The following is a 16,102-nucleotide window of genomic DNA, read 5'->3' on the forward strand; positions in this document are numbered from 1 at the left end:
TAAATGTCAGAGGGGAGGATTGGCATTACCTTGTCTATGGTGCCCAGCAGAAGCCTCTCCAGCAGTCTGCACAGCACCACTCCGTCCTTCAGGGGCACCTGCAGGATCGTCTTCTTGGAGGACTCCAGCACCGCAAGTGTGATGAGCCATGTCACGGTCTGCTTGGCTGAATTCATGGCTAAGCAGAGTGAGGGGGGCAGGGGCCCCCAAATCCAGCCCCTTCCCCCATCTATCAATGAACAAGTGTAGTGCTGCCTAGACTTTCCCCATGGTTACACTGAGCTCCGGCTCTGCTGCTTGCCGCTGCCGATCCCTCCTTTCTTGGGTAGATGCTGCAGAAAGGAGCTTGTGCCATTGCTTCTCCTCCTGGCCAAACAGGAAGTGGGTCCTGAGACCCGATTGGCTGGGAGCTCTAGGAGGAGAAGCAGGAAGATATTAGCGAATATTAAATTGCTAATGTCACACAACAGGGTGGGCTCAGGACGCAGTGCTCTGCGCCCTGAGCCCACCCTTATTTTTAAGCCAAATAGAGTCTCAGGCTCTAATCATGTGCTTCAAGAAAAAAAAAAAACATTGAAATCCATGTGTCCTGCATGTAGATTAGGGGCCGGATGCATGGATTAGGGGGGCGGCGCTCCTGCGCCCAGTATGGAGCGGCCGCCACTGTTCAAAGGAGAAATTTACTAAAACTGGTGCACACAAAATCTGGTGCAGCTGTGCATAGTAACCAATCAGCTTCCAGGTTTCTTTTGTCAAAGCTTAATTGAACAAGCTGCAGTTAGAAGCTGAATTGGTTATTACGTATGCACAGCTGCACCAGATTCTGTATGCACCAGTTTTAGTAAATTTCCCCCAAAGGGGTTGATTTACTACCACTGGAGAGTACAGAATCTGGTGCAGCTGTGCATGGTAGCCAATTCGCTTCTAACTGCAGCTAGTTTAATTAAGCTTTGACAATAAAAAACTGGAAGCTGATTGGTTTCTGTGCAGAGCTGCACCAGATTTTGAACTTTCTGGTTTTAGTAAATCAAATTTACTAAAGGCAAATAGACTGTGCACTTTGCAAAGTGCAGTTGCACTCTGGAAGAGCAGTTGCTCCAGAGCTTAGTAAATGAGCAGAAGCTCTTCCTGCTTCCATCACCCAATCATGTGCAAGCAAAAATGCTGTTTTTTTTTTAAATTTCTTTGCTCATGATTGGGTATACTTTGCAAATTGCAGCTTTACCTCATTTACTTAGCTCTGGAGCAACTGCACTTTGAAAGGTGCACAGTCTATTTGCCTTTTGTAAATCAACCCCAAAGTGTTTTTTATATATGCCAACCACCATACACCAAAATGTACTAGATGCATAAGACTTGCCTCTTTCTTATTACCCACCCCCTACAGTTCTCCCATCACATGCTCAGAACCTATACTAGAATCAGTGATCATGCTACAATACAAGCATGTTTTGTTATTTTTAAATTCAGAGAATCCTGGCACAGCATTCACTTGCAGCTGTATATTGCGATTAGCTGAATTTATGTGCGTTTACACACGGCTGCGTTTAGCTGCGTTTAGATGCGTTGGAACATTCTTGCCATTTCTGATGTGCCTCCTGTTGTTTTTCTTTCCTTGTTACCGCTGCTATCTGCAGGAGAAATAGTACACTGCGATTCCCTGCAGTTATGTGCAGATAGCTGCAATAAATCGTTCCTGGACGCAGTCAAATTTATTTTTTCTAACCGCACCAAACCGCATGTAACGAAACCGTTGTAAATGCAGTGTGTGAATGGGGCCATAGGAAAGCATTGTGTGAGTTTAGCTGTGGTAGATAACTTTATCTATCTGCAGCTAAAAGCTGAATTCTATCCGCCCATGTGAAAGGGGCCTAACAGACAGCATTGATATATCGTTCCCCATTGAAAACGTCACCTTATGACAAAACGCGTCTGGGAGGTACGTGCTGACGTCACCACGTCCCTCCATTGAGGACGGGAGTCTGTTTGTTTGCCGGCCGGCATCGCTTTTATCTTCTTTTATACTGTAAGGCCTCTTTCACACGGATGATCCGTATGTCCGTTTTTCATCCATCCGTTTTCGGATGAAAAACGGACATACAGTCATCCCTATGGAGCGTCGGATGTCAGCGGTGACATGTCCGCTGACATCCGACCCCGCTCCAATCCGAAAAGTGTAACGGAGGAAAAACCTACTTTTCCCTCCGTTTTCGGATCGGATCGGATGACGACGGACACTACGGACCGTCATCATCCGATCCCCCCATAGGGGAGAGCGGCGCTCTGACAGGTCCGTCGCTGCACAGCGTGCAGCGATGCACCTGTCATCTTCCTGCTCAGCGGGGATCGGCGGAGCGATCCCCGCTGAGCCAGCGTGTGTTCACGGGGCGGATCATGACTGATCTGCCCCGTGTGAAAGAGGCCTAAGTGTTATTCCGTTTAAATTAAAAAAGTTTGAAAGGTATCACACTATCTTGCCAATATCTTTTATAATATGGGTAATCGCGGAGCTTTGGACATGTCTGGCATGATGGGTCTACATCGTTCTATGCAAGGAGGCTGTTCCCTTAGGCTGTGTCAGTTTGCTCATTCAAAGTTTGGCATCTGGTAAGCAGGAACTTTATGTGGTTTGCTGCACGCTTGAAACCTCTTCACTATTGCCACTCAGTTGATGGAATGCACTCACATATGTTTAAATGTATCTGGTAAGCAGAATCTTTGTAAGGTGTTTGTGTACATAATAATTTTCCTACCAGGACATTACCCACTACCTGCATGATTGCATGTCACTTACATAGAAGCCCTATGTGTGTCCATAGGCACTGGGTGTTTTTTATGATTTGTATATGATTTATCACTGTGTAAGTGCCCCTTTTTTTTTCTTTTTTTTTTTTCACATTTGTTGTCAGTATTACGCTATGTTGTTTTAAATTTTTTTGGGTTGAATCTTCGTGAATTCACGTCCATTTTCACGAGTGGAAATTTGTCCAAATTCACCAGGATTGGTTCCTTAAAGGCCCAGGCTGGGTTTAAGCAACTTGCTGGATTGCGCTTACTATCTGGTAAGCATTCTACCTATCAGTTGTTTTTTCTATTTTTAATTCACTTGAGTATCATCGATTGGACGATTGAGGATTTTCTACATATATTTTTTTTTCTCTTTTTTATTGGACTTTCACTAATTCAAAGAACTTTTTAAATACAATTTTTTCACATCATAATAGTGTATATATGTATACAATAGTTTAATGCGCGGCTTTTTGTTTTGAATTTCGTTTTTGGTGTACCCCACTTATAGCTGCAGCTTCACTTATTTATCTCTAGCGCAGTTTTTTCTTCTTTTCCATTGATATATCACTATCAGCGGAATCAGCACAATTTTTTTTTTTACAGTAATTGTATTGTTGTGTTTTGTTGTGTATTGTTGTATTGATTGACCATTTTATATGAATAGGACTCCTTACTATAGCTCTTTACAGGTCTACCCAATTTTCAATAGCAAATAGGAATAGTGCATCTATTTATAGCACTTCTGAAGATTTTAATGAGCATTTTCAATCATCATGCTATGTATTCCTCTCAAGCTGCATTCTTTGTAACCTTTCAGGTATAGTATTTAAATAATTTAACAAATTTTCTTTCCTCCTTTAATCTCTATATAAATTATACAGATTTTTTTACTTCATGTGTTTTTATATTGTTTCTGTTCACTTTTTCGTCTTCAAAAATGTAATATACAGATAGCTGTATACAGATATGCTTAGGACATCACATGTGGACATGTTTAAAGTATCATTAAACCCAAACTTTTTTTCTTTTTTTACATTTTGTAAAGAGTATGGAATGTTGAAAACCCCTTTCATTTCTTTCTTTCTTTGCCATCTGAGTCTAATCTGGGATATTTCTCTTCGCTTCTTGTCATATAAGCTCAAAAATCTTTCCAAAATTAGAAAAATACCCTCTTACCCTACGTTCACACCTATGCATTTTCTGGTGCGTTTTGCAGAAACGCACTACAGTCCATTTAACATGGTTTCCTATGGATGTAGTTCACATCTGTGCGTTTTGCTGCTCTGCATTTTTAAAAAGGGTCAGCAGCAGATTGCATATTGCGTGTAATTGACTTCAATGGAGTCGCACCAATAACACAAGTGTCGCATGCTGGGTCGGTAACATCACAAGGGTGCAGAGCCACCAGGTAATGTCACCAGGTGACTCAGCCCCTTACCTGTTTAGGAAACTGTCAGACGGAGGAGCGGGCAGTTGGCCTTCGTCGAGTGCAGAGGTTTTTTCTTTTCCGGGGCCGGCGGTGCTGAGTGTGGCATGATTGCCAATGGATCTACATTGGGGGACATTGTTTTTTTATTTTTTAATAAAAGATTTGTCAAAAAACTGTGTGTGTTTTTTTTCTTTTTGACACTTGCTTTGGTGAATAAGTAGGTGTACAATGTAACCCATACTCATTCACATAGGGGGGGCTGAGATTTAGGGGCCTTTCAAATTCAGATAAGCCCCCAATCCGCAGACCCCTACAACCACTGGCCAGTTTTGTGGGGAAGAGGCCTTTGTCTCCAAACCCCCCCCACCCATGTTGATGTGGCTGGGTATGGTTCAGGAGGGAGGGTCGCTCGCTCATTCTCTCTCTTTCCTGACCTGCCGGGCTGCATGCTTGGATAAGGGTCTGGTATGTATTTTGGGAGGGACCTCATGCCATTTAAAAAAAAAAAATGGGTGTTGGAGTCCCCTCCAATCCATACCCGACCCAAAGGGCCGGGTATGGATTGGGGGGGACCCCACGCTGTTTTTTTTCCAGATTTTTTTGTGACGGCAATTCTTTTTATACATTCAGCTGTCAGCAGGGAACCGCGCTGACAGCTGATGACTCATTGGTTGTTAGGGATGCGGAGGCCAGCATTGCGGCTCGCTTCTTAACAACAAGCTATATACAGTGTGTTTAAATAGAAAAAAAATGCAAAACACAAAGTGCATGAAAACTACATAAAAAAACATCAAAAACACTGGTTTAAAAACGCACCACAAAATGTGCCTGAAAATCACATCAACCACAACCGCATAGATGTGAACCTAGACTAAGACAGCTGTTACCAGAACAATTGCTTCATTTTATGAATTTACCCTTCAAATAGAGAGGGTGAATTTCCCCAGCGGGGACAAAACAGCAGTACAAAACAAATTAATACGTCATCAGGACGCTTGCTGATGATGTATTAATTACGAAACGTATGTCGAGGCGCCTCCAGTCACTTCCAGGTACCAGCTTTCGGTTTCTTCCCATGCATGAGTGGAATACATGCCATTTCTGGACGTGAGCCCAGCACTAAGCTGTTCCATATACAATCCTTGCAGGTTATCCTCAGTGCCAGGCTAAGGCACATCTAAATGTAAGCAGACAATCTTCATGTTTTATGCACGTTTTTAAATAAACCAACAGTATTGCGCTATGTAGTATCCTTTTGTTTCTTCCATATGGGATATTGTGGTGGAGAAGAGGTCATATTACAGAGGATTCATCTGGGTATCTAGGGTATCCAATCCAGGATTTCCCAAAAGTGCATTAGACTATTTTTAAATAAAGTGGTCACATCCATCTGGTGAGTAGCTTTCAATTCAGAGCACATTGGGTGGATTCAATATATATGATGAAGGAATTCCATCTTGCTTTCGGTGTGGGTCTACTAATCCAGACACATCATTGGAAATAATAACTTTAAAAAAAATGTTTTTCATTACCAATATATATATATGTTTCTTCTCATTGCACTTTATGTATATTTTCACTTTGTGTTTTTTTTTATTACAAGGAAAAATTGCACTTTAATGCACGTATTTATGATGTATGATATATAGAGAATTTAATACAACCACTTAGTGCCCCCATCACTCAATTTAGTTTCACTTGCACAGTGACAGGCTCACTTTTTGGGGAGAAGCTTTATACACAAGGTATTCATTTTATTGCTTGCGCAAGGTTTTTTTCACATCATCATCCCATTTTAGTCTTACACAAGAGACTCATTTTACATTAAGATTCAATATTTATATGTACCTCCTTCGTAATGTTTATGGAATCGCTATATATGTTATGCTTAGGTTTTTATATATATATATATATATATATATATATATATATATATATATATATACTGTATATGTTTAAATGTGCCCCATTAGAAAGGATATTGAGAATATACTGTATATACTGATTTTCAGCCCTGATTAAGGAGTTTTTTTTTTCGTTTAAATGCATTGGTATGTATAGCTAAAGCAAAAGTGTTATATGTATTACCATAACGTCTGTTTCAAAATTCAGGACCTTGAGGTATAATCACTCTTCCATGGAGAAGAGGGATGCTTTTTTAAATCTCTTCTTTTCAGTTTTTGGATGGACATCTAACTTGGGTATCCTATCCAATCAAAAAGCCTCAAGCTGTAGGTATAGGTACTTTCAAGATTCCTTAACAGGACTTTCATATACCGTTTGCCTATTTGTGTAGAGCTTTGTGAATGAATGAAAAGATTTTACATGTATATCTCTAGGCAAAACCTATTTTTTTTTTACATTTTAAAATGGAGTAGGGATTGTTTAATCCCCCCCGTCAAGTTTTTAATGTTGTTCATGTCTTCGCTGGAGGGATCCACCTCCTATCTGTACTGGTGACCATTTACACTGAGAAAGGGAAAAGACAGGAAATCCACAATCCAATAGTAAGAGGAAATCTTTCAATGGGAACAACTGTTGCAGGGACAACTGTCCAAGAGGGAAATTTCCCTCATTCTGGGAGATTTACTTCTGTTACATCTCTGGGATATGAAGTGAAGGGACATTTCTCCAATGGTACACACGTTTTAAACATTTGTTACTCTAATTACTTAAAAAAATCAAGTGTTGCATGTCTTACATATGTGGGCATTAGATGTTGATAGAGACAATGAGAAGCACTGAACTCAGGAAAAGTTTTTGTAGTATTACCAAACTTTCTAGCAACAACGAATCATAACCGACCCGATGCAGTTTAGTGTGCCGCTCAGGCTCTGTTAGAGCAGGATATGTGTAAATTCTGAAGCATCCACCACTGGGAGTGTTGGCACGGGATGGAGCTTGCCCCAGCTCCTGCTATGGCTAGTATGAAAGAGAAGGATCCTTGTAGCAACACATCCGCATGTTCCCTAGGATCAATATGAGAGCGGCAACCTTAGCCTGGACTCCGACCAGGCCCCGCTCTCAGCGCGTTTCGCTCTGCCCCCAGAGTTTCGTCATGATGGAGCGAAAAGCATTGGGAGCGTGGCCTGGTCGGAGTTCAGGCTGAGGTTGTCACTCTCATACTGATCCCAGGGACTATGCGGATGTGCGGCTACAGGGATCCTTTTCTTTCATAATAACGAACCATAAATGTGAAAGATCATTTACAGTGAATCATTTAGTAAATACCCCCATCCTTCCTCCCTTCTCTGACCTAAAATTAAAAAATAACTCCCCTTATACATTTCTAACAGCATCTCAGTGCAGAGATGTAACCAGAGATGGAGAGAGCCCTGAACAATGTTTTACTTTGGGTTAGAAAGGACTAAGTAGGAGTGAAAGAGGCTAGTGGGTTTAGATCCACATTTATTCTGTGGATACGCATACATAAACATACAAAGACACACCCAGACACACATTTTATTTTAAATCAGAGGCACTGAAAGCGAGATTAAATAGTTTAATATTGTTGCTCTAATGAATACATAAACTCAATGCTATTTTATATGCATAACTGTAAAAAAATAATCTCAATACGGTATCAAAATTTACATAATTGTTCTAATTTAAAACACCACTGTTCTGGTATATTAGGCACTCCAGATTAGTGCTTCAGGCCTGTAAATTAAATTTTTTATATCTCTACTTGATAGGAATGCAACAATTTCATACAGTACTTCAAAAGATATGATTGCAATTGCAAAATAGTCACGCCATGCACATATTTGGTATTGTATATGTTTTATACACTGGATAAAGCAATATCAGTCTACTAAATATTCATTTAAAATACATTTTAAACTCTGTGCCATGATTTCTACATTTCGTGAAACTTGGACTTGTTGCCATCTGCGTCATATTTCATCACAATCCAACTTAATCGTTTCCTAAGAACCAATTTAGAGTTTCTTTCTCTCTGAAATCCCTAATTCCTGTCTTATATTCATTACTTACATTTTTAGAAGAGTTTTCAATTTATTACAAAATGAACATATATTATGCAGACCAGTCAATGTAGCAGCAGATAACATTCTTTCCCTAGCTGGTTCTTCTTTAATGTATGAAAAATAATTTGTCAATCAAGAGTATTTATACCTTTATGCCAACATTAACAAAATACTGTATAATATACAGTATAAGTAACATAATCTTGTGTATAGCTTGATTGTGTCACCTCAATAGGGGGAATTACCAAAGTTTTCAGCACCGTTATAATGGCACAGGAAACTGGCGTGGGTGGCATACACCACAATAGCAAAGAAGATAGATCAGTTTCATATTCTCAGTTTAGAATAATGGTGCAAGTTTTATACCTGTGCCACTTGGTTAATTCTCCCCATGGTACCTCTTTTGTCTTATACACATCAGGACACACCACACATCCAGAAGACATTTCATTTTCCAGCTTATAGCATTCCAGGAAATTCCAGCTTATAGCATTCTGTCTTCACACAGTGCAAAAGCTCCAAATCTTCCCCATGTTATGTAAAAAATTCTGACAAGATACAGTATATGAAAAATTATACTTCAGATGCCCATTTTAAATTATCTGCAGCATGGGAACCCAGCTTACTATACATCTCCAAAATTTGATGTTCTAAAGCTAAAAAAAAGTCCCTACTTGTATACCCTGTCCAATAAAAAAGAAGAGGGTCTTGAAATACACACAATTAATATATTCTATATGTTATTTGAACTTAAGTTTGTAATTTTAACACAACATACTCATGAGTTGTCTTAAAAAAACAAGCAAAAAAACAACATTATTTTATCAAGTAAACGTCACAGCCTGTATAAATCATAATAATAATTTATCCTGCACACTATGATGAGGTATATAGATCACTATAGTAATAAGGTAGTATGATTGTTCTGGATAGGAATTCAACCAACATAATTAGAATAAAGTTTCTGTTCTGTTGATAACACTGACTCATATTTTCCCAGCCTGGTGGTTCCCCTAACTATATTGTACTAGGTACACCATATTGTCAAAAGTATTGGGACACCTGCCTTTACATACTCATGAACTTTAATGGCATCCCAGTCTTAGTCCGTAGGGGTCAATATTGAGTTAGCCCACACTTTGCAGCTATAACAGCTTCAACTCTTCTGGGAAGGCTGTCCACAAGGTTTAGGAGTGTGTCTATAGGAATGTTTGACCATTCTTCCAGAAGCGCATTTGTGAGGTCAGGCACTGATGTTGGAGAAGAAGGCCTGGCTCACAATCTCCACTCTAATTCATGCCAAAAGTGTTCTATCGGGTTGAGGTCAGGACTCTGTACAGGCAAGTCAAGTTTCTCCACCCCAAACTCGCTCATCCATGTCTTTATGGACCTTGCTTGGTGCTACTCCAAATGAGTTGGAGCTGTTATAGCTACAAAGGGTGGGCCAACTCAATATTGAAGGCTAAAATTGGGATGCCATTAAAGTTCATGTGCGTGTAAAGGCAGGCGACCCAATACTTTTGGTAATATAGTGTATGTAAATCACTAAAAATAAGTAGCTGTACTGTTTAAAACCCAGTGAAACAATGGGGTTGATTTGCTAAAGGCAAATTGACTGTGCATTTTGCAAGGTGAAGTTGCACTTTGCATGAGCAGTTGCTCCACAGCTTAGTAAATGAGCAGAAGCTCTGCTGACTTTCATCATCCATACATGTGTAAGCAAAATGCTGTTTTTTTTGTTGTTTTTTTCTTTGCATGTGATTGGGTATTCTTTACAAAGTGAATCTTTACTTCATTTACTAAGCTCTGGAGCAATTGCAATTGCAGAGTGGAACTACACTTTGCAAAGTTCGCAGTCTAGTTGCCTTTAGCAAATCAACCCCACTGTCTCATCCTGTTCTGTACATGATCAGTTGCTCTCCATTTGTGGTATTGTGCCACTAGAGGCCAGTCGGAGTTCTGGGCTTGAGCAAAAGGACAGCCTCCAGCGAGAAGAAACGGGAGCAATGCTAGAAGCAATTTTCAGCACACACTAATTTTGGTAGAACAATTATAAATGGAATATACTGTATGTTCCTTGCTCAACAACATTATTTTTTATCAAGCTGTTCCACTTTAAATGGGGGGGGGGGGGGTTGCACTTTAAGGATCTGTGATCCCTATAGTCAGATGAACTATCATTTTAATTGTAAATAACATTTGACCTGTAAATCATTTTAAATAGCAAATACCATAAAAATGTTTTTATAAGTACCCGTTTCAAAATCCTACTTAAACATTTATTTCTGTATATCTGGCTACACTTTTTGCTACAATGTTATAAAGAAGAAGCTAAAGGCTAAAGGTTCTAAATATATTAAAAGCAATCACATTATGCACTGTTGTAACATAAAATACTAACAGAGCAAATTACCAAAAATGTGAGTAAAAAGCAGACAGGTTTACGCCTTCTAGTGTCTATATTCTGGAGTGCACTAGGAAATAAAAGAAGCATCTGACTGGCATTCAGTTTTGCATTTACAATTTGAATATACTTTTTTTCAATACATATTTATCCTTTCAATAGTAAGTATAAAGAGATGGAAGATAGCATGTCAGACATAAACAACTTGTGTTGATTCAATATTATGTAATGATCTTTCTAGATGTATGGTAACATTTTCAAGTGTGCAGTTTTGAAATAAATGTTAGAAAGTGCTTAAGCACACAGGAAAGCCAGATGCATCGTGTTCCCGTGTTTTATAGCAGCGGCATTGTACACTGCAGGGGCTCCTATTAGATCAGTGTGGGCTGAAATAGAAAAATGCCATTTTTTGTCATTATTTAAAAAAAACTACTGACTAGCCTTCCAAGTTCAATGTAGGAGAATAAAGCTATTTTAACCACTTGCTGACCGCCCTATAGCAGTTTTACTGCTACAGGGTGGCCACGCTGCGCAGGTTCACATATATATATATATATATACGTGATCCTTCACTTCCCGGGTATCGGGCATGAGTGCACATTGCCGGCGGCTCACTCCCGCTGTGATTCTACACAGCGGGAGCTGATCAGCGGGTCCCGCTGATTGTTCAGTACACAGGCAGAATGGCGATCTGCCTATGTAAACAAGGCAGATTGCCGTCCTGTCAGTGAGGAAGGCATTGATCCTGTGTTCCTGCAAAGCAGGGACACGGATCTATGCCTTCCTCTAGTAAAAGCACCTCCCCTGCTACAGTAAAACACCAGCTGGGCACAGAGTTAACCCTTTGATCGCCCCTGATGTTAATCCCTTCCCAGCCAGTGTCATTAGGACGGTGAAAGTGCTTATTTCTAGCACTGATCACTGTAATAATGTCACTGGTCCCCAAAAAAGTGTCAAAGTGTCAGTTAGTGTTCAATTTGTCCGCCGCAATATCGCAATCCCACTATAAGTCACCGATCATCGCCATTACTAGTAAGAAATAAATTAAAATTTCATAAATATATCTCATGGTTTGTAGACGCTATAACTTTTGTTCAAACCAATCAATATACGCTTATTGGGATTTTTTACCAAAAATATGTAGCAGAATACATATTGGCCTACATGAAGAAATGTGATTTTTACATTTTTTTTATTGGATGTGTTTTATAGAAGCAAGTAAAACTTTTTTTTTTTTTTTTTTTCAAAATTGTCGTTCTTTTTTTGTTTATAGCGCAAAAAAAAAAAAAAACTGCAGCAGTGATCAAATACCACCAAAATAAATCTAGATTTGTGGGAAAAAAGGACATAAATTCTATTTGGGTACAGCATCGCACAACGAAATTGTCAGTTAGAGTAACTCAGTGCCGTTTCGCAAAAAATGGCCTGGTGAGGAGGGGGGGTTTAAACCTTCTGAAGTTGAAGTGGTTAAGTGTGTATACACATGCATATGCATCCACTTCTCTTGAAAGAATGTTGGAATTTTTGCTCAGGGCATAGAAAATCTCTTTTTGGGCATTGAAGCATATCTAAATCAAAAAACAAAAATGGAATATGTTGCACCCTACAATCCTTAAATGTAGTGGCTGCATTCATTTTCGTTTTCTTAGGTGTTTTCCCTGTTTTTTTTCACCTGTTGGTTCTGCCAGTAGCACATTTCCTGTCTTAGCATGTCTCCGCTCTGGAGAGAGAAGCAAGCTGTTGGGGGCAGACACTAAGGGTCCTTTCACACTGGGGCGTGGGAGGCATCGGCGGTAAAGCGCCGCTATTGTAAGCGGCGCTTTACCATCGGTGTTCGGCCGCTAGCGGGGCGGTTTTACCCCCCGCTGGCAGCCAAGAAAGGGTTCAAAACCACCGGAAAGCGCCTCTGCAGAGGCACTTTGCCGGCGGTATAGCCGCGCTGTCCCATTGATTTCAATGGGCAGGAGCGGTATACACTCTGCTCCTTCACCATTCCGAAGATGCTGCTAGCAGGACTTTTTTTCCCGTCCTGCTAGCGCACCGCTCCAGTGTGAAAGCCCTCGGGGCTTTCACACTGGAGAGACAGCAGCGGCTGTTTCGGGTCAGTTTGCAGGCGCTATTATTAGCGTAATAGCGCCTGCAAACCGCCCCAGTGTGAAAAGCCCTAAAGCAGAAGAGCTAAGATCATCGGCAGGGGATCCAAAAAGTGGAGGTTTAGGGTCGCTGTGTGTAAAACCATTGTACGAGCAGGCGAGCATACAATGTTTATTATCTTAATTTTAAAAGAAATGCCTTTACAACAACTTTAACCATTTCACCACTAGAGTATTTTTTCTTTTTTTGCATACATGTGAAATGTGCATTTTTTGCTATCAAATTACTTAAAACCCCCAGACCTTTTCTGAAAGGAGAGCACCTGTAGAATAAAACGATAGTTGTTGCAATTTTTTATATCACACGATATTTGACCAACTGTTTTTAAAAGCATATTTTCAGGAAAACAATATAAATGCATTGTTTTTAGTGTAAACATACACACACACACAGTATAATGCCCAATTGTTGGAAAATATAAAGGATGAGGTCGCATTGAGTAAACAGATACTAAACATGTCAAGTCTTAAAACTGTGTGCACCCATAATATTGCACAAAAACAATGGTACCCAAATATCTCCATAGGTGATGCTTTAAAAACCTTTACAACTCATCAGTTTATAATTAACTGTGTAAGCTCTGGTATTGCTCTTACTCTGACGCTTGCATTGATACCTCATGTGTGGTGCAACTGTGGTTTATTTACATGTGTGCATACTGGGTGCACGTTTGCATTTGCATGTGTGGGCAGGGAAGTAGGCATTTGACTTTTTAAGTACATTTTATTATCATTTTTTATTTTTTTATTTACTGTAACTTTATTGCAACAAACCCCCATGTGATAGCATTAAGCAAATGACAGGTACTCTTTATGAAGACATTTGAGGTCTAATAGACCGCAAAGTTTCCCCTACTCTCTAAAGCATGTAACCAAGCAGAGATCTGCTTAGGTTATATGCTTCCCCAGCTGTATCAGCCAGATAATATAAAAGGGGGGCACAAATTCGGGGCCCACCTGCATGAGATTGTGGCCAGCACACATGTGTTATATTCAATTAGGTTAGGTAGTGGTTAAGGTAGGCAGGAATTGGGTTACTGTCTCTTTAAATTTTGTTGTTACAGGTAACAGGGTCCAATTGGATCACTGGAAAGGTTCTGGAAGCCTGGAGGTGTCTATAAAAAGAACCTGCAGTGGGGCTTATTTCCTTTTCCCCTTTGGACCGGAGCAGCACCAGAAGAACTCCCTCCCTGCCTCCCTTGTCTCATGCACCTCTTATGTGGTAGGGTCACCCTGGATCTCAGGGGGGATTTTTGATATATGAAGACTGTTGATCGTTTGCTGCTCGAGTTCTGATAACTGGGCAGTGTATTTATTTGGTGTGAATTAAAGTTATGATAAGGTTCATTTTGAATCAAAGAAAGAATTTGATGTTTAATAATTAAACCAATAAAGGTGCCGCGGCCAATTATTTGCCAAAATGGTGTATGGTGTCATTGTGTTTAGCAGAACTGGGAGTTGGTTATATTAAAGGGAAGGATGTGTGGCCTACAATCTCATAAAAAGCTCTGAAACTAGAAGTGAATAAATCATCTTTGCTTCCGGCTTCATTCTGGGCAGAGGAGATCAAATAATAGAAGTTCTTTGGCTTGCCATTTTGAAGCCCTCCAATATGGTCCTGGGCTCCCGGTTAGAGCTGGGGGGCCCAGAAACTATGCAGGGATCCCCCTCCGGATCACTTTCACTTTACAGCCAGGAGCGGGCTGGTGGAAATAGGCACAAGCTGATGGCTGCTATTGCAGCTTAACCCTTCAATATGTACATCCAAAAAGCTGAACTGGTTTCTAACATATACCATAAACATAAATGCCTTATATAATAAACTTTAATGGTGGTTTCATCTGTTCACTGAAAGACTATATACTGTACCTAAATGGGCAAAAGCTTGTGGACACTGGACCATCACATCTACTATATGGCCAAATTACTGACTTCAGGTCTTTCCAGTGAAGGGTACTGGTAATGTTACAGCATACAAAGACATTTTGGACAATTGTAAGCCTCCAGCTTTGTGCCAACAGTTTGGAGATGTCCATTTTTTGTACCAGTGTGACTGTGTACCTGTGCACAAGTCAGGTCCATAAAGTCGTGGTTTGGTGAGGAGGAACTTTGGGATGTATTGGAAGGAAAGCCAGGTTTTCTCATCCAATATTATCACCTGACCACACAATTGCTCTTTAGACTGAATGGGCACAAATTTCCACAAATACCTTGCAAAAAGTAGAGCAGTTATAGCCACAAAGGAGAGGGATGGAATAGGGGATTCCATATGAACATCCATGGTTTTAAATGGGATGTCCAAGATCACATAGGTGATGGTCAGGTTCCATAAACTTATGAGCATAAAGTCTAATTTACTAAGCTCTAACAATTAGTTTATTTGCTCAAAGTCTGTTTGCAATGACAGCCATTCTTAGCTTAAAATGACACTGAAAATTCTGAGTCTTATTTCTATAACTGAAAATGAAAGTCATATGGAAATGCAATGACTAGGGGAAAAAAACATGTTCCAGCTTAGTGAACGTATTACCGTATTTATCGGCGTATAACAGGCACAGGTGTATAACACGCACATTAATTTTAAGAGGGAAGTTTCAGGAAAAAACTTCAATTTTAAATATGGAACTTTGAAACAAAATAAGGGTCAGTGCCCATCTGCAGTCTCACCATTACCATCAATACAGCCTGATCAATGCCCATCTGCAGCCTCACAAGTGCCACCAATGCAACCTCATCAGTCCACATCAATGCAGCCTCACCATTGCCATCAATGCAGCAGCCTCACCATTACCATCAGTACAGCCTGATCGATGCCCATCTGCAGCCTAGGGGCGACAGGAAGGGGGGCGGGATGAGCGCAGACAGATTATAAACAGTGAGAATCTCCTATTATAGACAGAACACTGGTCCAATGGCGGCCCAGGAGACGGGACTTCCTATTACAGAGGCCGCCAAGTAAACAGGAGATTCTCACTGCATGTAATCTGACAGTGCTTGTCCCGCCCCCCTCCCTGTCTCCTCCGAGGCAGCTAAAATTGAAGTATTGGCGTATAACACACATGTGCTATTTGCACCCGAGTTTTAGGGTGAAAAAGTGAGTTTTATACGCCAATAAATACAGTATCTACTTTAGCTAATAAAGAGTGTTACTTTGTAAAGCAATACATTGATACCAGACTAACTTTTTTTTTGCAAGAATGTAATTTATGAATCTTTTACATTATAATTGTCATTGTTTTAAATAATACCGCAATGCAGGGTACAATGCCATGCATGCATTAGTGTGTTGGGGTGCCATTATTTCTGAATAACACCCCAATACACTAAAGCAACACAC

The sequence above is a fragment of the Aquarana catesbeiana genome, linkage group LG04 (genome assembly GCF_042186555.1).
Source record: "Aquarana catesbeiana isolate 2022-GZ linkage group LG04, ASM4218655v1, whole genome shotgun sequence".
NCBI classification, from domain to species: domain Eukaryota; kingdom Metazoa; phylum Chordata; class Amphibia; order Anura; family Ranidae; genus Aquarana; species Aquarana catesbeiana.